Below are 22,511 nucleotides of genomic sequence, written 5' to 3' on the forward strand. Positions count from 1 at the left end.
TCATAAAAAGTATTGGAAAAGTAATGTTTTAGATCTCTATAGATTTACCTTGACCTTTTACCACGTAGTTTAAGAATGTTTATTTTTCAGAATTAGACTACTGTAATTGTCTCTTAGAAGACAAACATAGATATACCCCGGTAGTAGACATATAGAAAACCCGAAATGAGAGATATTGACAATGTTGTAATATTCTCGATATCGGAGATAATTATCATTTTAGTCTGAGTTGTCCTTGTTACAATAATATTTGTAAGATATATTTAAAAATACTTTTATGATAGACCATGGATGTTCAAATTTACTCAAATATTGCAAAGTTCAAACAAGCTTTTATTCATGAATTAAGCAAGATGCATTAAGAAAAGTTTGACAATCAGAAATACTTACTTAAATATTTGATTTTTTAACATTGTCTTGGAAAATATAAACGTAATTTCCCATTCTTCATTTATCATAACACCGTATTTGTTTGTGTATTCATGCATTAAATGATAAAGATATTTTCTCTTATCTGATTCATTATCATATGGCATTCTGTGTATTCATGCATAGCTTTTTTAATGATACTGTTAAAGAATTCCAATTTCTTATTTTAGAAAAAAAACCTGTTAAGTTAGTATATAGTTTTGCTTCTGGTTAACATCTATCTTTCGCCCTTGTCGGAGGGAATTTTTTTCAGTGGGATGGTTAGACTCACTGGGTAAAATATGCTATACAATATCCTGGGAGGTTGCCAGTAGGATTTCTATCTAATCAAATCACTCTTAAAGTGAATATAAAATACGACAGTTTATCATGATAATTATTTAAATTTGTTGTATGTTAGAATTTACAAAGCGGGTACTGGCATTTCTCTCCAAATAATTTTAATTATTTTTAACAATGGTTTGATAGTTAAATTACCTTTTTCGCACCAATGCCTAGAGATATTGATGCCAGGGTTAACATGACATTACTTTAAATTATTTCACTATTATATTAAATCAAAAATGAAATATTCAAATTTGCTGAGACAGACTATAGTACTGTTACATTTGTGAAAATATTATCTAATAATATAATCTAAATATTATCTTTGTAAACAAATGTATTTTCTTTTACCTGATTAATTATCATATTGTATTTTGTGTTATCATGACCATGTGACGTGATTACTGTTTTGTTTATCTTTTTGCATGACGATGTACTATGTTGAAGCCTAAAATAAAATGTCTGTCTATACTTAGCCGTTTTATGACAAATCAGATTTTCATAAAACCTTAAAAATCTTGGAACAAAGCAGACTGTTAAAGCAGAACGCCTCAAGATTCATGATTACTTTCATGAAAATTTTGAAAATGTATTTGAATGTGTAAAATTGTGAAGTAACCAAAAGGAATCAATTTACACATTATCAATGGCACTTAAAAACAACGTAAATTACCACAAAGTGGTCAAAATATGCATAAATAAGCTTTAATGCGTTAGTAACGCAGTAGAAATATAGTTGTAAATACTGAAAAATCAGTCATTAATCGCACATAATATGTAAAATTTTACTTGAATCTTGAAACATTTTACTTTTCCTTACATCTTAGTACATTTTTCTCAAGTTTGATTTTATTGAAATAGTTTGACTCATCTGGAGGCATGTAGCTTTAAATGAAAACATTAAACAAAACGTTGCTGGTATAAATATGATCAATACCTTTTGCACATGTGAATATATGAAATCTTGTCAGATTGTAATGTTAATGCAAATGATTATTTGATACCATGTTTACAAAAATAAAATATTTCCTTTAGGTATATATATATTTAGAAGGGTAAATTATAGATGATAATCAGATTTTTTGTCATCACTATTAACTGTGTATGGAACATTAAAAGCGTTGTTTAACATTCCAGTATATCAAAACTGAACATTCCAATTTAATGAAGTGGCAATTTTTGTATTTTCTGATCGCAGATGCTGACATTCAATCTCTGACAAAAAATTTTCACGACAAACCTAACAACAAGTAAGTTCTCAAAACAGCTTAAAACTAGCGATGTAAAAGAAAGAAATATTTTTTATTTTGGTTACAAGTATCCAACAAATTACAACGCATTCAAAGTTTAAAAGAATATAGAACTGGCAATAAATGCACAATCACAAATTTACGCGGATGAATATCAGTTTTAATCAATGAAAATGCTATTTTAGCGATGTCGATTACCAAATTACTTCCAGATGGTATGTTACACAAAATAAATCTGACTGTCGAGTAGTGGGAAATATATATGCCGGACTGTTTGATGTTTGAAATTTTCGCCTAAATTTATTTTCATCGAGGTTTAAAACTACAGGTGTATCGTGAACAAAATTACGAGGATTACAAACACGAAATGGGAAATTCTCATTTAGAATTAAATGTAGGTTGTGTGGGGTGCGGGGTTTATTCAGCTTACCTACGTATTACATCACCATGTACATGGGTAGCGCGCTCGTAAGGTGTTGAAATGGGTCTGGGGTTCAAATATCAGTCGAGGCAACTTTTCTTCGGGGAAGGTGTCTTTTTAAGGAAGTAGTCACGATGATGCAAGTTTAGAGTGGTTGACTGTCATAAAAAATGAACATAAATGATTTTTGATGCAAGGTCTAGCCATGCAAAAATTCATTATGATTCAAACTTAAACTGTTATAGGTAAACATAAATGCTAACGCAGTCGCGCGAGAGATGAATATAGTATAGCGAAAGAAGAGAAGTGATACAGGAAAATAGATACAGAGTGAGCGTATGATTAGAATTGCCAAGAAGATCAGAGAGAGATATACAGACTTGCAGCCCTGTTGATTAACTCGTGTAAGTAGACGACCAGAAAACAGTGGCGCGAGAGAGAAGGTGAGAGCGATTCGGATAGAATATTTGCCCAGAGCTGCTGCTCGTAACCTTTATTTGTTACTTGAGCGTTTTAGCCAACATTGTGACAGCGATCATATCTATAACATGAAAAATAATTTTCGTGTTGTTTTTGTATAATCAGTGTTTGAGAATGGCTAGTCATTGGCCCGATAACACGCAAAACCGACAGTTTGTTTCCTTATAAACAACAAAACTGCACGCTAAATGCTATAAAGCGCGCGAGTGAGAGAACTGTAAAAAACGAGCTATTTCCTTTGTTTAAGCACCTCCTTCGTTCAATAGGACCTTCTGTGAAGACCATGGTAAAGTCCCGATTAATGTAGGTCTTTGGGATTCTAGCAGGAAAATGAATTACGAAGGGTGCTGGGTCTGGTGGTCTTAGGCAAGAGATCTGGCAAGAAAAGTAGATTTAAACTATGGTAGCGGTTCGATTGGTGCTTCATTGGGTTTCGAGAAAATCGCATTTAAGAGAGTTGGAAGTTGCGATAGTCAAGATCAGTTTACAAGAGACCTAGCAGAGCAACTTCACATATATTTAGATAAATATTTAAATGTTACATGCTCAAAAAGTTGGAAGCTTATATTACTATTAGTGATAATTAACCAATTAATTGATATGTTCCCTTTTGCACTAAAAGAAAATTTTAAACCGAACCAAATGCAAGAAGGTACATACGATCGCTGGTCCCCTTGGCATTGTATGTTTTTTAACATTTGTTGTTAAAATATATCACAAAAGGTACCATATGCAGTTGCACCTTTCTCCAAAACAATTATTAACAAAGGCATCAATTTAAAAAAAAATAGATTCATTATTCTAGTTATTCGCAGAGTACGCTTTCCTGTCAAGTTCTCCTGCCATTTACATCACGTTTTTGTGGGCAAGAGAAGTCAATTGCTTTTCTTTTACCTCCAATGTTTGTGAAACAGTCATATATACACTATTCATATCTACACACTGTTATCATTCCTCACATTACTCTGCATTACATTGCTATATTGATGTTCCTTATCACATCATTGCCTAGATGTGCTTTCCATTAAAAAGCTAAAAGGGACCAAGCAAACAAGTTGTTAAATAAAATAATCTTAGGTTTGTAAATTTTGTTGTGTGAAGAAGGGACCATATGACCCACATGGTTAAAATTTGTGCATTAAAATAAATACTCAAAAATTACCATATCATACAATGCAAAAAAGGTACCATGTGACCACTTGGTACCTTTTTTGCTCAAGCTGGTATGCATATGGTACCTTTTTAGCATTACTAATTGGAAAAATATTACATTGTACCTTTTACATAACCTATATGTCTGTAAAACATGATACTACGGAGATATTTCTACAGATTAAAGATTACATTGAAAAAGATTATGAAAAATGTTTAAAAGACATTTGGCCAAAATGGTTTGGTACCTTTTGCTTTAATGAGTTATATATACATAAAAACATGTGTTCGGTCTAAAAACATTAAACAAAACAGAAGACCGTTTTGGAAAAACTGAAGGATAGCAAACAAAAAAATGGCCAGGATTGATGTAACGCAGCCTTTTATTTATATTTTCACACCTTAGTTTGATGTAAACAATATACACTTACCGTTGTCTGGTTCAAAAATGGTCACAGGAAGACTATTCTAGAGGACCGCTGGCGGCGGACAGCATGTGATCGCTATTCGCGCCTTTATATAGGGATTTACATAGGTGGGATTAAGAATGACCTGTTTGTTGCAAGTGACCGCGGACTCGGAATGACCGTCAGCACAAGTTAGGACTGTATATACAATGCAGAGGCAAAACGCTAAATGCAGTCCCGACAAAACTAATTACACAGACTTTCAAAAGGGTATTAACGCTAAACATTATGGAAAAAATAAACAGTAAAATTATATTACAGTTGTTTCTCAAATTTTCCTTAAAACATAGAATGTCTGTTGTTATTTAAAACACAAACATATTTAATGTAAACAGAATGAAATGTTCACAAAAGAATAAAATATTTTGCAGCTTTTTAGAATGGTTATAAAAACTGTTTTAGCAAGGATGCGTCTTCGCTCTCAGGAAATATACAAAAACATATTTTCTTTAAAATACATGTTTTTTGGAAGTATTTTTTTTCAGAATTAAAACAATCTTTTTGCAGATATATAGCTTTATACCCTTGGCTTGGGGTTCAGGTTTGACTCGTGGCAAGAGACCCCTATGTGGTCTGTGCGTACATTTACTACACGAGTAACCACCAGAGTAGAACTATTGACCATACGTGAGCTATCTTTTGATAATAATGATTGTATCTCTGTAGTTCGTTAATTAACCGCAAGAGATTAATAAGAAAACTGATGTGAAATTGGAATGGTAAAGCTTACCTTTTAATTCCATTTTTATTTTTTCTTTTCAAGTTTTGTCATTTCCTTTCCTGAACCTTAGGGTTTTCGGTTTCTTGAAAATACAGCAGAACAAAAAAAAATGAAAAAAAAAAACAAACAAAAAATGAAATTATCAATATACTTTTGAAATTTTGCAAAATAGAATGCGTAAAATAACCATAGGCATTTTTTGTCAATAATTAGTCTAATTATCATTAAAATATTTTTCATTAATTCAATCAGAAAATTAAAATTACTATTCCAGCACCTGTTGGTATATTTTTTTTACAAAGGTATATAACTCGCCGTAGCGTTTTTTTCCCAAACGGGTCAACAATTTTTGCTCCCAGCAGTTTTTTAAAAAGAAAATTCAAACATAAATAATTTTTTCGTATCTATTAGCATACGTGGCAAACATGTCCAAAATAGACATTTTTTTAACTTGGGCGCCATCTGTCTTTTATTTACTATAAATTTGAGATACGTAATTTGAATCTTCCAGGGAAACTTTAAAAACATATTAAGCCATTTTTTTTTTCATTTTAATATAAATTAAAATATCAAAACTTTGAAGGAATTACTTAAGGTTCCCGAGGTCGACATATTTTGCGCCAACGAAACTTCGAATACCACCAAACGGGTTTGTTTGTTTCCTTTTGCCATTCATAAAAATAAAGATTCGAAGAAGGTTAAAACTTTTGGAATTCATGTTATCAGATAGTAATTTTGTTTTGGGATGAAGGCAGAGATTTGGTTAAATTTTGTCATAATTAAAAAAAGATATTAATTTCCATAACAATCTATCATTGATGTTAGGATTGACAAGGGATGGTTGCGTTTACGTATTTAAAAAATATATCAGTTATTTGCATACCCTAAATACTGTTATTGAAAACGCACTCGAAGTAGTTACAGTATTATTTCGTTGCAAAACAATGTTCTCGAAATCAAGGAAACACACGAGAACGCACTTTTTTTTCGGAAAGCAGGGTCTTTCAAATTTAGAATTTTTCCTATTTGAAAGGGACCCTGAGGAAAGATACTACCGCATATGATAGATTAGGTCTGGTTTATATTCCGGAAATATGTGTCACCGAAAAAAAACAAAATTATGAAGTAACTTTGATGCTGAATTAGTCGCTATTACTGGTGAATTCTAGCCTATAAACAGGCGTTGCAACTTTCAACAGATATATTATAACAATTACATTCTTGATTTAATTTATTTAATTTTTGACACTGTAGTGTTGCTCTACACTTTCATTTTGGTCCAGGATAACTGACATAGCAAAATAAAGGTGTCCTCCCAAAATTTTATTTATGTGTCCAATCAGTTTGTGTTTCGCTTAAAAATTAAATATGTAATGCACATTATGCATTCAGAAAACATATACGTTTTTTAATTATAAAAAGGCCAAAGTATATGTTATAATGTTTAGAATAATGGTTTTTAAAGAGAAAGTTAGATGCTTGTTACCTGAAGAAAGTTAGCGATAAATGTGAAAGGTTAGCCAAATGTTAAACAAAGTAATATTTGACAAATCATACAAAATACTAATTCACTTTAAATTTCATTTTCAGGGAAACAGTTAGTTAATAATTTATGTATTACACAAACTTTTCTATCTCCAATTAGAAATCTTTTTTGATTTTGGTAAAAATAAACAGAAACTCCTGGAAAAAAGAGGGGTTAAACCCCTTCGAAACGTTGGAGATAGAAAAGTGTAATAGATAAATAAACTAATTCACTGTAACTTTAAAAAGATTGTTCAGGTAACTGGCCACAATGAATAAAATTTGGATACTTTTTCCCTTTTAACCAGGTTTCAAGCTATTTATTTATTAAAAAATGAATAATAGTGCTTTTATAATCTCATTAAGGAGTTTTAAAAATTATGGTGCAAAATAACAAGAGCAGCCAAAAATTTACCCTTTTGATTCCCTAACATTTTAAAAATTTTCAAAAACACAGACAAAAAGAATTGTTTTTGGTATTTCATTTTTTCATGGTTTTTTAGGGGATTGATGTGTTCAATTATATTTAAAAAATAAAAGACTTAATTAAAGCTCCCGTAAATTTTTTTAAATTTAAAAACAAAGTTTAAAAATTTTCAAAAAATAATTTTTGCAAGGTTTTTTAAATTTTTAAAAAAATATGATGAAGGATAATTTTCTATGGATTTTGCCATTTTTTCTTTTAAAATTTTCTTCGTTTTATCAAAAGAAAAACAAATAAAACCCTTTTATTCGTCAACTTTTTAGTTACTTTTTAAAAACAATTAAATAATTTAAAATTTCTTTTAAAAAAACGCAACCCCTTTTTAATTCCGAAAGCTTTGGGCTTTTTAGGTGGGCGTTTAATACGCTCTTTTTTTTCAGTTAATTTTAACAAACATATACCCCCGCCCCTAGCCCAAATTTATACCGGGGTGAACCCTTTACCGAAAATTTTGGGTTTCTCCTTTAACTTTGGAAAACCTCGCCCATTATTCCCTTTTTAGAGGTTTTCCCGGGACAGATGTAAAAAAGCCCATATTTGCTATTGGGATGCAGAAGCATTTGATAATCAGAAATGTTACTCCACAGTTATATTTTTAAATTAAAAATAAAACTTACCGGGTTTTGTAAAAAATTTTAGAAGCAAAAAGCATATGGGCCATTTAGTCACATGGGATTTCCCGAAAAAAATGATTGGCGAAGAAAATTTTTTACGAGTAATTGGAAATTGTGTGTTTAAAAACCCACAGAATTTACATATTTTAACCCTAAAAAGTCAAAATTTTTTGGTTTTTTTTTATTTTTGGGGCGAAATTTGTTTTACGTTATTTTCCCCTTAAAATAAAAACCCCAAATTTTTTCAACTCGTTTGAAAATGTAGTTTTTACTAAAACACTGGGAAGGGATGCAACACAATTTTAATTTTTTACAATAAAAAATTGTATTTTATATTTAAATTTTAAAAGACACTGGGAATTTTCTTTTATGGAAAAAAAATATTTGAAATAAGTTTTTTAAGTTTAAAACATATTTTTCTCGGCCCAATTTTTTTGGAAAAAAACTTTTTGTTTTTTATTTGACAAAATGGAAAAAGTTAAAAAAATTGAAAAGCTTTCTTTAAACTATAAATTTAGAAAATTTAAATACCGGGAAGGAAAAATTTTGATTTTCCAAACATATACATTTTTATAAATATGAAGGTGTTTGTTTTAAAAACAATTTCAAAATATTACACTACCTTTAAATTTAAAATCACTGGACAAAAAATAAAACATTTAAATTTTATACATGTTTTTGGGTATTTAGTCTAAAATAATTAAAAAAAAATGTCACTTAACATTTTTTTACATTATGCAACAAATTTAAATTTTTAAACAAGTAGACGTTTCCGGGAAAAATGTTTTCCCGGTTTATGACCCAACAAAATTTTGTTTTTAAAATTTGGGCCCGAGGGTGGGGTTTTGGGAACTTTTATTTAAATTTATCGTTTTTACGAAAAATTGGGCACAAACATCATAGGGGTTTTAAAAATGAAAAAAACCTTGGGCTATGTCTTTTATATACCCATTGTTTTTAAAAGGGTTAATTTGGTAAAAAAACGCAAAATCGATTATTTTTTAGGGAAAACCAAAATGACGCTAATGTAAGACACCCCTCATTAAGGGAAAATTTTAAAAAAGGGCCCTTTTCTTTTTTTGTAAGACCTTTCGTTCAATAAACCCGTTGGAAAACCCTTATAAGCCCTATGTTTTAATTTGTGGTTTTTTTCGGATTTTGTGCAGAAAATTTAAAACAAGCCTGGGATTTTTACAAAAATTCAAAATTTAATTTTAATTTAAAAGATGCATTTGGGATATAAGATTAAGTATCTGGGGTTTTTTTTCTTTTCCAGGTATTTTTTTGGGTATTTTTAAAAACTTCCCCCATACCCGTATTTTCAAATCATGTTCTAATACTTTTTAAATTTTTATATATAATACCCAAAACAATATTTAATAAAATAAAGAAAATTTCATAAAAAACAATTAAAAAATAATTTTTAATAAACTGTAGTGAAAAAGAAAGAAAATTTACAATTTTTTAACAAGTTCGGTCTAAAAAACACCAAAAATAAAAAAAGACCGTTTTGGAACTGAATTTTTGCTTTTTATAAAAATTGGAAAACGATAAAAGCCCGAAAAAAAAGTTGGGATCCCAAAAACTACTCCATTTGTTAATTTTCATAAAAAAACTCCCCGTCTAAAAAGGTTTTTTTTTTGTGTGAGTTTCAGTTTAAAAAATTTTAATTCTTTAAAGTCGGTTTCTTTGGGGGCGTGGGCGGGGAATTTTCAATTGAAACAGGTCAATCAAACCCACCGTAACATTTTCAATTTGTTGTTTTAAATTTATATTTCATATGTTTTTTTTTTTAGTTTTTTGAGGTTTTTAAAAAAATTTAAAACGATATTAAATGGTTTTTTAAATTTTAGACAACCATTTCCCGATTTAAATTTGTGTGTATTTCAAATTTTTGCACCTTTTTTGGGATTTTCTTGATTTTTTAAAAGAAGTTTAAGCGATTCATTTAAAAAGCAAAACCTTTTTGTTCTGTTTATTTAAAAAAGACAAGTTAAACGGTTCATTCTGATGTGTTAAATCAAAACGTGACTAAAACAAGTCGGGTCCAAAAATTTAAAAAAGTCAACGTAGCCCTTTTTTAATTTTCAAACCTTTTTGTTTGAGTAAAAAAGGTTTTTACTACAAAATTTTCTGGGATTAAAAAAGGGCCCGGAAACCTTTTTAGAGGGCCGGTGGGCCGGACAGCAGTGAAAGTATTTTGGGGGTCATTTTCATGGGGGTTTGAAAAAGACGTTGTAAAACGAGTGACCGTACTCAAAAAGGGCCGTTAGGGGCATTTGACGTGTTACAATGCAGAGGAGAAACGCCCCGAAAAAAACAATTTCAAATACCTTTAAAGGGGATTTGATTTAATTTTTGAAAAAAAAAAACAGTCATTTTTCCTTTCAGATGATTTTCCAAACATTGAAAAAAGGGGAATGTCGTAATTTTATCACATTTAAAAATTTCATGTAAACGAAAATATGTTTAGGAAAAAACAAAAAAAATTTGCAGCTTTTTTTGGGAAAGGGGTAAAAAATTGGTTTTGAAAAGATTTTTTGAAGGGGTCTTTTAGTCGGGTTTCAGTAAATACAAAAAATTTTTTCTTTTATATAATTTTGGGTGTTTAAATTTAAAAACTTTTTGCAATTTAATAGCTTTTTAACCCTTGGGATCTTTCAAACTTAACGTAAAGAGACCCTTTTGGGGGACTGACGAAAATTATTTTACAAGGGGAAACCCCCCGAGAACTGACCTTTTTGTGCCTATCTGGGAATTTTGATTTGGGATTTTATAGGTTTTTAATTACCCCCAAAAGATTTTTTAGGGCAACTGAAAGTGAAATTGAAGTAAACATTACCTTTTAAATTGAATTTCCATTAGTTTTTTCGTTTTAAAATTTTTTTTATTTTCCCCCTAACCTTAGTTTTTGTTTTTGGATACAGCAAACCCGACTGTACCCCTTTTGTTTAGATTTTCTTGTAAAAATCTTTTCCAGATAATCCCTTTTGTTCTTTTAAAAATATTTAAGGGGCGGTTTTTCTTAAATTTCCCAGAAGTTTTTATTTTTTCCTATGCATCAAAGGGAAAATTTTCCCCGGGTTTTCATTTTTTTTAACAGTTTTTCCCCATAAAGAAAATTTTGAACATTTTTGGGCTCAAAACTACTTTTCAACTAAAATAGAAAGGGGCAATTTTCAACAATTTTTAAAACCAAAGAACCCCTTTTTTTTTAAACTTTTTCAATAGGGATAGGAAAGTATAAATTTTTCAAATTTTTGGGGCTTTATTTTTCTTTTTTTAAAGTACTTATAATTCCTAAAGTAAATTTGAGAAAAAAGACAAAAAGCTGAGCAGAAAAAGCAGGCGCTCCAAAATTTTTGTAATAGTGCGGAAAAGGGGGATACTTATCAAAAATTTATGTTGGGAAAAAATCAGAATTACCTCCCCTTTTAAAAATAAACAACATTTAATTAAAATGAAAATATCGAAATTTTTGATCAATTAAGTAAAACGTAGGTTTTTAAAAAAAATGGAGTTTTGCTCTTAAAAAATGACATTTTTTTTTTCGATAAAGTTCAATTATGCAAAATTTTCTAAGGGGTTTAAAAATGAATAATTATCAATTTTTAGAAATTAACCTTATTGAAATTTTTTCAGGGAAAATATAGTTTAAAATGGGATATGTTCAACTTTTCTAACTTTAAATTTTAGATTTATTTTCGACCTTTGTTATTCCTTCAAATTTTTTATAATTATCCAACCCAAATTTTAATTTTTAAATGAAAAATTTCATTTTTTTGAGAAAAACGAATCAAATCCCAAAAAAATTTTTAATGACCTTAAATTTTAAAACCTTTTTACCCTTTAAAAAAATTTGATAGTGGGGCCCAATTTCTACAAAAAAGTACAAGTTTAAAAATTTAAATAAATTTATACAATTTGAGAAAATTTAACCCTTTTTGAAAGGTTTTTCCGGTAAAGTATCAAAGGTGAACTTTTGTACAAATCCCCAGAACTAAGGGGAATTCACTTAAAACAATTTTTTGGGTTTTTTTTATTAAAATTTCCCTTGACCTTTACATTGTTTTTTACCCTTTAAAAGGGTTTGCAGATAGAATCACCAATTTGGGGTTCTTAACATACAAAGGGTTTTTAAAAAATACAAATTTTTAAAAATTTGATTTTTAAAGGCTAGTTTTAATTTTTCATTAAAAATGTCCCTTTGAATTTTTCCCTTTAAATTTGCTGCCCGGGAAAAATGTTTAAAAGTGTTTTAGTGGTAAAAAGTTAACCGGTGCTGGGATTTCCCCTGGAAAAAAGTATATTCAAATCACTTTTCCCTTTTTCCAAGAAAGAGCTCCCTTTAAACTGACCCGGGAACCTTTTAAATTTTGTCTTTTAGACGTTTGCAGGGGAATTTTTTTTCTATAACTATTTTACCCTATATATGTTCCAGTGAACCCGTTTAAAACCTTTAAAAGGGGTTTACATGTGAAACTCACAACTTAAAACCTTTAAAGGATTTGGGTAACTAGTTAAAAAAAAATTAATGGGCCCTTAAAATAAATTTTAAAACTCTTAAAACCGGTGCTAGGGGGGCCGTAAATTTGCTTTCAGTGCCCCCATGAAAGGGGCCAAAACTATTTTAACGAAAAAATAACTAAAAAACCCCACGCCTCGAAGGGTTTATGACTTCTACTTTTTTTTTTTGAAAAGTAGAGCTAAAACGCAATGAAAACAAAAATTTAAAAATTTTTTGCTGATTAAAACGTGTAACTGGCGGGGGTTTTCTGGGTTTTTTGAAAATGTAATCGCAGAAATTTTTACAAGGGAATAGATTGGGAAAAAACACTTTTTTTAAGAGGTTGACAAAAAATTTCCCAAAAACCCAAAATGCTATTTTTTTCAAAAATTTAAAGCTAAGTTAAAATGATTCCCCTTTTATTATCATTTACTATACTTTGTTTCCCGGACAAGAATATTGCACGTTACCTTTAAGGGAACTGCAACTTTTAACAATTAAAATCTGGGGCATTTTTACATTTTTTCCCCGAAAAGAAAACGCCCCCCCCTAAAAATTTTCAATTTTAAAGTCTAATTTTTCCCAAAATTCACTTTGTAAAATTTAAATTTTTGACGTAATTTTTTCATGAGGGTTTTCCCAAAGGGTTTTAATGCAACAACATTTTTAATTGTCTTGGAATACTTTCGAGAAAAAAAAAATTTGCCATGTTTTTCTCGACTAAACGTCAATAGTCCGTTGACATGACGATTATAACCCATTTTCCCCCGGGGGTTTGAGACAGCTTTCAAGTTGAAAGAAAATTTACCAAAAATGGAACAAGCAAACGGTTTAATCGAATAAAAGGATGAGAAGCTGGGAAATTGGGTGTTAAAAGCATTTAATCATATCAAACAAAATTTTAAAACGCTATTCAAAAAGTTAGGATAACGGTTTTGCAGTTGCACATTGTGGAGAACAGGGCCCGTTTATTCAGGGGTAAAATGTTGAAAATAATATATTGGGATAATCATCAGATTAAAAATAATAAACTCATAAGCTATATACAAGGGTTGGTCGATTGGTTGTTAAATGTGACTATGTTTAAATCGGAATCTTTTCTAACAAGACGATGTTACATTAAGTATAAGTCTGTGTAAAATTTTGTTCTGTTCTAATGCGTAATTTCTCGTAGATATTTAAAAAGAAATAAAATAAATAAAAAAGTTTAAAGTACAAGTTAAAGGAGTTAATGATAAGTCTGCTAAAATTAGTTTCATCACTTTAGGATTTACAGTAAAAATATCATTTATCGTCCTCGAGATATCTTTACTGTGACCCAAAAAACCTAAGTGTTATTTGAATCAAAACCTTTTGTTTTCCTTTGCACAGAATAGAATAAACAAGAGTATTCAAAATAAATTTTTAAATTTAGACGCATAGACATCTTACTTTTAATTTTTTTAATTATTAAATACTCTTCCCGAAGAAAAAGTTTAGTTTGATAAATGTTGTTTTACATTAAATATATTTATTCATGCAAAGCAACTATTTTTGTCAACAAATTTACAAACTACACAACTGACAGGGGACGGACGAAGGCCAAACAGTTTGTAAAAATTAAAGAATTACAAGATCTATGCTGCCCAATACATGTCTTTTTATATTGCGTTTTCGCCTTTAGACACTAATTTTTTGAAACGGGCCTCTTACAATTTTTATTTAATCCTTAACATTCCATTCTTTGATAAACTTTCGATGACATGGGTTTTTATTTTGATAAATTGATCGTTTATTAAAATCTAGGATTCCTTTCATACAGACCCACAACAGGGAGATGTGAAATTGAACTTTAGTGCTTTCGGAATTCTTTTAAGTCATTTTTACTTTGATAAATTAGCTTCTGAACAATGACAGAAGAATTAAAAGTAATCTTATAAACATCAATACATTTTATAAGTTGACATTGAGGAAAAAAACCCTTTACGTTTTGATCCCTTTGATGCAAGGTACTCGATTTACGAAAAGTACCTAGTACCTTTTAAAGGGCCCTATAAACTTTATATGTCGTTTCTTTTTAAAAATATTTTAAAAAATTTAAAATTTTAGAAATTTGCCCGAAGACGGGAAAACCCAAAAAAGATAAAAAAAACATTTAGTTTCCCCAAAATCATAAAATTTTAAAAAGGGAAAAGACATATATTTACTGAATTTAAAATAAACCCCCAAGGGGGCCCCTTTTTAAATTTTTATCAAGTTGCAAATTGGTTTTTATGGTAATGTGATAAAAAGAATCTGACTTGTTGGACCAAGCGGTTGTTGGGTCGCAGTTTCAATATAACTTAAAGATATGAGTTTAAATCCTTTCAAGGACTAATTCAGTGTGACTGTACTTATTGCTAAAAAGTAACAAATTAGAAAAATGAGTAACGTTATGATACTATAAAAGTACAACAATAGTAAAAAGCATTTGGGTAATCAAAAGGCATTTCTGAGACATATTGGGCTCTAAATAATTCATTGACTTGAGTACATTTGACAGTATTTACAATATTTTAATTTCAGTTAAGCGTCTCCATTACCATCAATAGTCGTGCAATAGTGTTTTTCTGTTCTTAGATTACATATTCAGAAGGCCAAGTAAAAGATGGAATGATGCCTCTCCTTCTTGATCTTTCTTTTTCATATTTTATAGCAAAGTGGCGGCCGAAATAGGTATCGTCGTACAAACACTCAATGTTGTTATATTTCATTTTAAGGGATGGTTTTGCATTCATTGTTTGTGTTCCACTTCATCATCAGTCTGCCTAATCTGGTACATTGTTTTTCTTTTATGTTTTTGATTATTGCCAATGGCCATGTGTAACTGATTGTTTGTTGGGAGATTGCGTTTATTAAATGCGCCCTTCCTTGTTGATCTTTGTTTCCATATTTTCCAGTAATAATGGTTAACTGTTTTTCTAATAACTAAATGTTCAAACACTTTTTGTCTTTCTTATTATCATTTTTGTGTCAGCTATACCACGTCATTAAACGGGCAACAACAAAAAGGTTCGATTTTTGTATTTTGCGGCATAATTTAATGTATCAACGTTTAAGTGCAAGTCTTTGGCTTATAAGTGGTTATCACATGACAATAATACATATTGTTGTACGATAGTCCTCCCACTTATAAAATGTTTTGAGAGATAAAAAAGAGACAATTTCGCGAAATTATACTTCCTTTGATGTTTTTGAAACCTGCGCGAAATTTAACTTTTTTGTAAGCGCGTGGCTTCCTATCGATTTACTCCAGCACATGGATACGTTACTGATTTTTCGACACGATTTGATATGGACTTTTTTGAAACACTGTGCTTTTAGTTGAGAAGGAAAGCCTCATTCAGTTTGGTAACGCTTTTATAATGCATCGGCTGGTTTACTGAGATTGCATTTACAAATTTGTATTAACGCAATGCAAGCAAAGTGAGTTTATTTTGCTAACAGAATCTGAGATGAAAAATCTCTCCAATATATGCTAAAAAAGTATCCAATATTTAAATGGATACTTTTCCATCCAATATTTATCAAAACAATGGACAGTTATTTTGTGTACTTGCAGATATATTGTCTCGGTGTGGGACATAATAAAATTGTACTGAGACATTAAATTCACACATGTGCTTCAAGACTGTTAACATCTAATACTTAAAATATAGATACTAAGTTGAACCCTTAAATTCGATAATTTAATAAAATTATGTTTGAAATTCTTTACATCATAAACATGTTCCCATATTTTTATTAATATTATAGCTTAAGTTTCTTAAGTAACACAGAACCATTCTTTGTTTGTCAACTTGAAGTGACCGTTTGTAAATAATAATACTTAAACATCGGTTTGTGTGTGATTTAACTGAGAGACATACTATTAAACGATCATTATTAAACATGGTTTTCTTCCCAAAGTCAAGGTAATTCCCTGTAATGTCAAATGGTTTTACAAGTAAGAGAAAAATTGCTAGAACATTAAAATTATACATTTTTAACACACAAATACATTATTTCTAATTGTTCAATAGATAACATAATATTTGATAGTAAAGTAAGATATAAGCCTCAAACTGACCAATAAGTAATATATTGAATTCCCTTCATGAAATTCAATATGTTACATATTGGACAGTTTTCGGCCTACAACTACTACATATCTAGGAGTATGCATTATACAGACAAAGTTATTAACAAAGAAAAAGAGTAAATTAAAACAGTGCGAACGACCTTGTGAACAATCAATGGAATGCATGAATTGATACAACTGTCAATTATTAAAACAATCTTTTTTATTTTAGGCATATTTATATTTAATCCTAAACATTTTCAATAGCCATTGTTGGTCAATCAGCATTATACACTGTAGCTGTCAATGTTTTAAAGTATTTAGTCAATTCAACTCAACTTGACAATGAAAAATGAGCATAATGTCACTTTGACATAAAACGTATGAGAACGCAATTACGACCAATATTGGAAGAAAGTTATTGGGCATAAGGAAAAGTAGATCTTTTTTGTATGTCGGAAATATTTGTCTCAGAAATAAAACAAAATTATTTACTAACCGAGGCTCAGCAGTCGCTAATATTTGTTAAATAACCATACAAAAAAAAATATGTTGGTCAAACGAAGCAACAAGTGTCTAAACGCATGAATAGCCATAGGTTTGATATCAACAATTTTTCCGATCCGTTATTTTCGACCAATGTCGCTACACACTTTGATAAAACCAATCATTGTATTAAGGATTTTAAATTTATGTCTATAGAGATTGTCACCGATGATATGGAACGCTTATTACAAGAATCATACTGGATTCATAAGCTTAACACATTATCTCCTAATGGTATGAATGCAAAAAGTTTTGTACAATATATAACTTTGTCATTATTGAGCCGGTATACATATACATGTAGTATGTTCGTTCTCATATCAAGGTTTTTTTATTATTATTAATTATGAGAATTTTTGTATCACATGTGCAGATCCATATTATATGTGTAATTTATTGTATATTGCTGTATTCATGAAATATTCTGTATTTATTTGACAAAGTTTTTATTCCCGCGTTAACGTCACGTTCGGTTTAGCGTATAGTTAAACGGACGTTGCGTCATTTGTCATTTGTTATTTTATAAACGTCAATTTTTTCTGATGAAAATATGATAAACAAACGCCGAAAGCTTAAGAAAAGCGTTTGTTTTTATTGAACTGATTATATATTAAATAACCATACTAATAGCGTGCGTGATAGCCCCCACCACATGTTCATTAAAATGGGAAATTGTTAAAAACGATGAAGCATAATGACTTGCACTTTTTCTTAGTATACAGCTTTATATCTGGAGTAAATAGTTTCTCATACTTTTTTCATAGTTATGGTGTTTTTAATATATATTACTTGAAGGATACATTCTTGAAACAATCATAGTAATTTTGATAAATATGAATGAACTTTTTTTGGTTTTAGTATAAATAAGAAAGGTTCTTTAACAAATTAATTATCTACATTTTATGAAAACATCCAACATGATCTATACGTGATATAGGTATCATTGAAAACACAAAATCGTAACATCAAAGGTAAAAAAAATGTCATTTACGTTTTAAATCATTTTCAAAACAAGTTACACATTGTAACGCGTATAAAGTAGACGACTAGAAAATGTGTTCCAGAAATCATCTGGATGTTCCGATATTGTTTGTCCTGAGCCGCCTCTTGTAATTTTTATTGCTACCTGATCATTTAGACCAACAATTGTGACAGCATCATAATTGTAACATAAAAAATAACTTGTCGAGTGTTTTTGTATACGTACTCTCTTAAAAGGCTTGTCATGGGCTATGAACGCAAAATCAAAAGATTTTCCTGCGGAAACACATAACTGCACGCTAAATGTGTAAGGAACTGTGAAAATACCATTTTTTTGTTGTAAGCACCGCCTTCATTCAATAAGATGTCCTTGAAGACCATGATAAGTCCTGATTTTAATGTATTATCTTTCGGATTTAGTGCAGAAAATAAGACAGTTTCTGGTATTCTAGCAAATTCTGCCAAATGAAAATATAAACATTTATTACGCAAAGCACCACATGCATACACAAGTTTTCCAAGTACAAAATAAAAAAAAATCACAGAAAGATCAAGGTATCCGCCGTATGAATACATCTGCGGATGTTGCTTAATAAAGCCGGTGCTAGAGGGCTTGGACAGTAGCTTGCACTTTACAAAACCGTGCATGAACAAGCTGAATCAAACCGAGCCTGCAACATTTTCAGTTCAAAACGGCAGGCTCGGTTTGATTGAGATGTCTTCATGGCGGTTATCATGGAACCTTTAATGAGACACACGTAAGAGCCATTCCATGATAAGCAGCGTATTACCCATGTAAAAACCTGGGTGTACCATAAACGAAAAACCATTGACGAAACTAAATAAAATAAATTTTTAAAAGGGGATCAGAAATTATGAAGTTATAAGGTCATCCAATTCTAGACTTGTGAAATTTAACTTGAAATATGTGAAATGTTGAATCACCCTAAGAATATGTTGCCTGCTTTTTAAATTTGTCTTTTGACGTCTTATCTGTGATATGCAGGCTTCATAACCTCTGATCCCCTTTCAAAATTCCATTTTAATTAGTTCCGCCCATTGTTTTCTCGTTTAGGGCACACGCTTTTTATTACTTGGGGACCATACGCCGCTTTTCATAGAATGGCACGGAAGTGTCACATTGAAGGTTCCATGATAACCGCCGTATGAACGCATCTGCGGATGTTTCTAAATTCAAAATTTTACTATTTCATGTTTAAATGTTGAATTCTGCTTAAGCCGGTGCTAGGGGGCGTGGACGGTAACTTGCACTTTCCAGTACCGTCCATGAACAGGCTCAATCAAACCGAGCCTGCAACATTTTCAATTTTGTCGTGTTGGGCTTTCTTTAGGGATTCTCTATTTATCTATTTCATTCTCTATTTCACTATATTTAGATACGATTAAAATAGCTGTTGAGCAATATCTGTTGAAAACATTAAAACTCCATGTAACCAAATTATCGGAATCAAGAAATCGAAAATGAACCTTGTTTGACAATTGTCTTAACATATGTTACTCATACTTATTCATTTTATATTTCATTGATCAATACAGATATTGTGACGTCATTAGTATCATACCCAGCTGTTGAAATATTTTTTATGATTTATGAACTTACCAAATGGTATGATGCTAAAAAAATATAATCAAAAGTTAATAATTGTTGTTCTGTAAAAATACAAACCTTTTAATTTTGAAACAAAATTTTCCTTTTCAGTTTCAAAAGTCTTCAATTCCTCTTGGACTTTTGTTTTAGTTTCTTTTACAACATCTGCTAGGTCTTTGGCACTCTTCTCAGCCGTGGCTAGTAAATTTTTCTCCCAAATGATTCTTTCTTTCTGAAGATTATCAAGAGAGGTCGTTACTTTGTTCCGCGATATTTCTATTTCTTTCTTTATAGCTTCAACGGAAATCTCCTGTCTTATCATCTTTTCTAACAATTTCTCCTCGTAATGAAAACTTGAGCATTTCGGCTCTAAGAGACATCCGTTGAAAAGACCGAAAAATATTAAAGTTACTAGATTTGATTTCATTATTTTCGTTTATCAATCAAATAAGTGACGACGTTGATGAAAATTAAAGATATCCTGTCAAATTAAATGGCTCGTTTGTTGTTATCACATTTATATATGATGAAATATCCTATCGTCAATTTAATTTTATAAAGGTAACACACCTTGAATCTAACTCAAGATTATTATGAGAGCAAGCTGATGCAATTGAAAAAAATTATTTACTAACACTTATAAAAGGTCTGTAGTAACAGGAAAAATAGATTAAGCACGCATCGAATAAAACGTTTCGATTATTATCAGAATTTTCGTAGTCTGGGATTAGAAAAATATTGCATCTTTAAAAAGATCGCCCCACTCCCCTTTAATATTGGCAAAATTAAGTTACAAGACATCAACAGCAAAACTATCACCACATTCATACATTTTACAATATACAAGGCATACATGTTCAGGACCACGGAGGTTTACCACCTTGGAAAGATCACTTAGTCTAGCAAAATCATTTCAAAACTACTTAACCCAGTGCTAGGGACCGTGGACGGTATTTTGCTTTCAGTACCGTCCATGAACAGGCTAAATCAAACCGAGTCTCTATTTTAACGAAAAAGGTTTCTTAACACTTACGCCATCAAATGGGTCTTGACAATTGTAGCTTTTCTTTGAAAAGTAGAGCTGAAACAGCAATGAAAACAAAATCAATTTATCTGCTGTTTAATGCGTGTAAGCTGACGGGTTTACTGTTTATTGACATGTTAATACGTGAGATAATTTACAAGCAATAAAATGGAACAACACTTTTGCAAGAGGTGTAGACAAAATTATTCGAAAATCTAAAATGCTATTTTTTCAAAATTAACGCTAAGTTAATAATCCAATTTGATTATCATTACTACTAGTACTAGTTTTCTAGCGACAAAGAATATTGCACTGTTACCTAGGTATACGTAACAGCATCTTTCAACAATTAAACTCTGGTCATGTTGTACATTTTGCAGAAAAGAAAACGCCCGCCTGCAATTCCTCAATTCAACGTCTATTTTTTCAAAGTTCACATTGTAACATTGAAAATCTGATGACCGTATATTTTTCGCGGATCTTCTCAATTGGTTAATTGCAGCAACATTTGTACTTGTCTGGTATACTTTCCAGAAAACAAAATGTTTCCCATTGTTTTCTCGATTAAACGTCTGATTTTCCATGGGATCGCTCCATGAGTCACACGAAGCTGCTGTTTGTAACGTACTGTGCATATTGCGTTTAAAGGTAGTTAAATAAAACCTGACATTGTTACATCCGGTTTGAGACAGTTAAAGTTGAAAGGGAGAATTATCAAAATGAAACAAGCAAACGGTTTAATCGAATAAAAGGAAAGCAGCTGAAGTTGGTGTTAAAAGCACTTAATATTTCTAAACCAGATTTAAAACGCTATACGAAAGTAGGATAAAGGAAATTGCAGTTGCACATTGTGAAAACAGGAGGGTTAAATGTTGAAAATAATATACTGAAAGATGTAACTCATAACCTACTCGTATATACAAGGGTTGGCGATAGGTTGATAAATGACACACAGCTCATTCTATGCGTAATTTCTCGTAGATATTTAAAAAGAACAAAAAGAATAAAAAATGTAAAGTACAAGTAAAGGAGTTAATGATATGCCTGCTTAAATTAGTTTTATCACTTCAGATCAATTATTCATACAGTATATTTTGGTGTATTAAAATAAAAATAACAAAACTGGTTTCGGATTTACAGTAAAAATATCATTTATCGTCCACGGGATATCTTTACTGTTACCCAAAAACCTAAGTGTTATTTGAAAACAAACTATTCTGTCCCCTTTGTACAGCTAAAATAAACAGGAGTATTTCCAAATAAATTGAATTAGACGCATAGACATCTTACTTTAATTTTTTTAATTATTAAATACTCTTCCCGAAGAAAAAGTTTAGTTTGATAAATGTTGTTTTACATTAAATATATTTATCATGCAAAGCAACTATTTTGTCAACAAATTTACAACTACACAACTGACAGGACGACGAAGCAAACAGTTGTAAAAATTAAAGAATACAGATCTATGCTGCAATACATGTCTTTTATATTGCGTTTTCGCCTTTCGACAATAATTTTTGAAACGGGCCTCTTATAATTTTTATTTAATCCTTACATTCCATTCTTTGATTAAACTTTCGATGACATGGTTTTTTATTTGATAAATTGATCGTTTATTAAAATCTAGATTCCTTCATACAGACCACACAGGGAGATGTGAAAATTGAACTTAGTGCTTTCGAATTCTTTAAGTCATTTTTACTTGATAAATTAGCTTCTGAACATGACAGAAGAATTAAAAGTAATCTTATAAACATCAATACATTTTAATAAGTTGACATTGAGGAAAAAACCCTTTACGTTTTGATCTTTGATGCAAGGTACTCGATTTACGAAAAGTACCTAGTACCTGTAGGGCCACATATAAACTTGATATGTATTTTTTTTTATATATTATAGC

The sequence above is a fragment of the Ruditapes philippinarum genome, unplaced genomic scaffold (assembly GCF_026571515.1).
Source record: "Ruditapes philippinarum isolate M1 unplaced genomic scaffold, ASM2657151v2 ctg3659_1_1_1_1, whole genome shotgun sequence".
In the NCBI taxonomy this organism is placed as follows: Eukaryota; Metazoa; Mollusca; class Bivalvia; order Venerida; family Veneridae; genus Ruditapes; species Ruditapes philippinarum.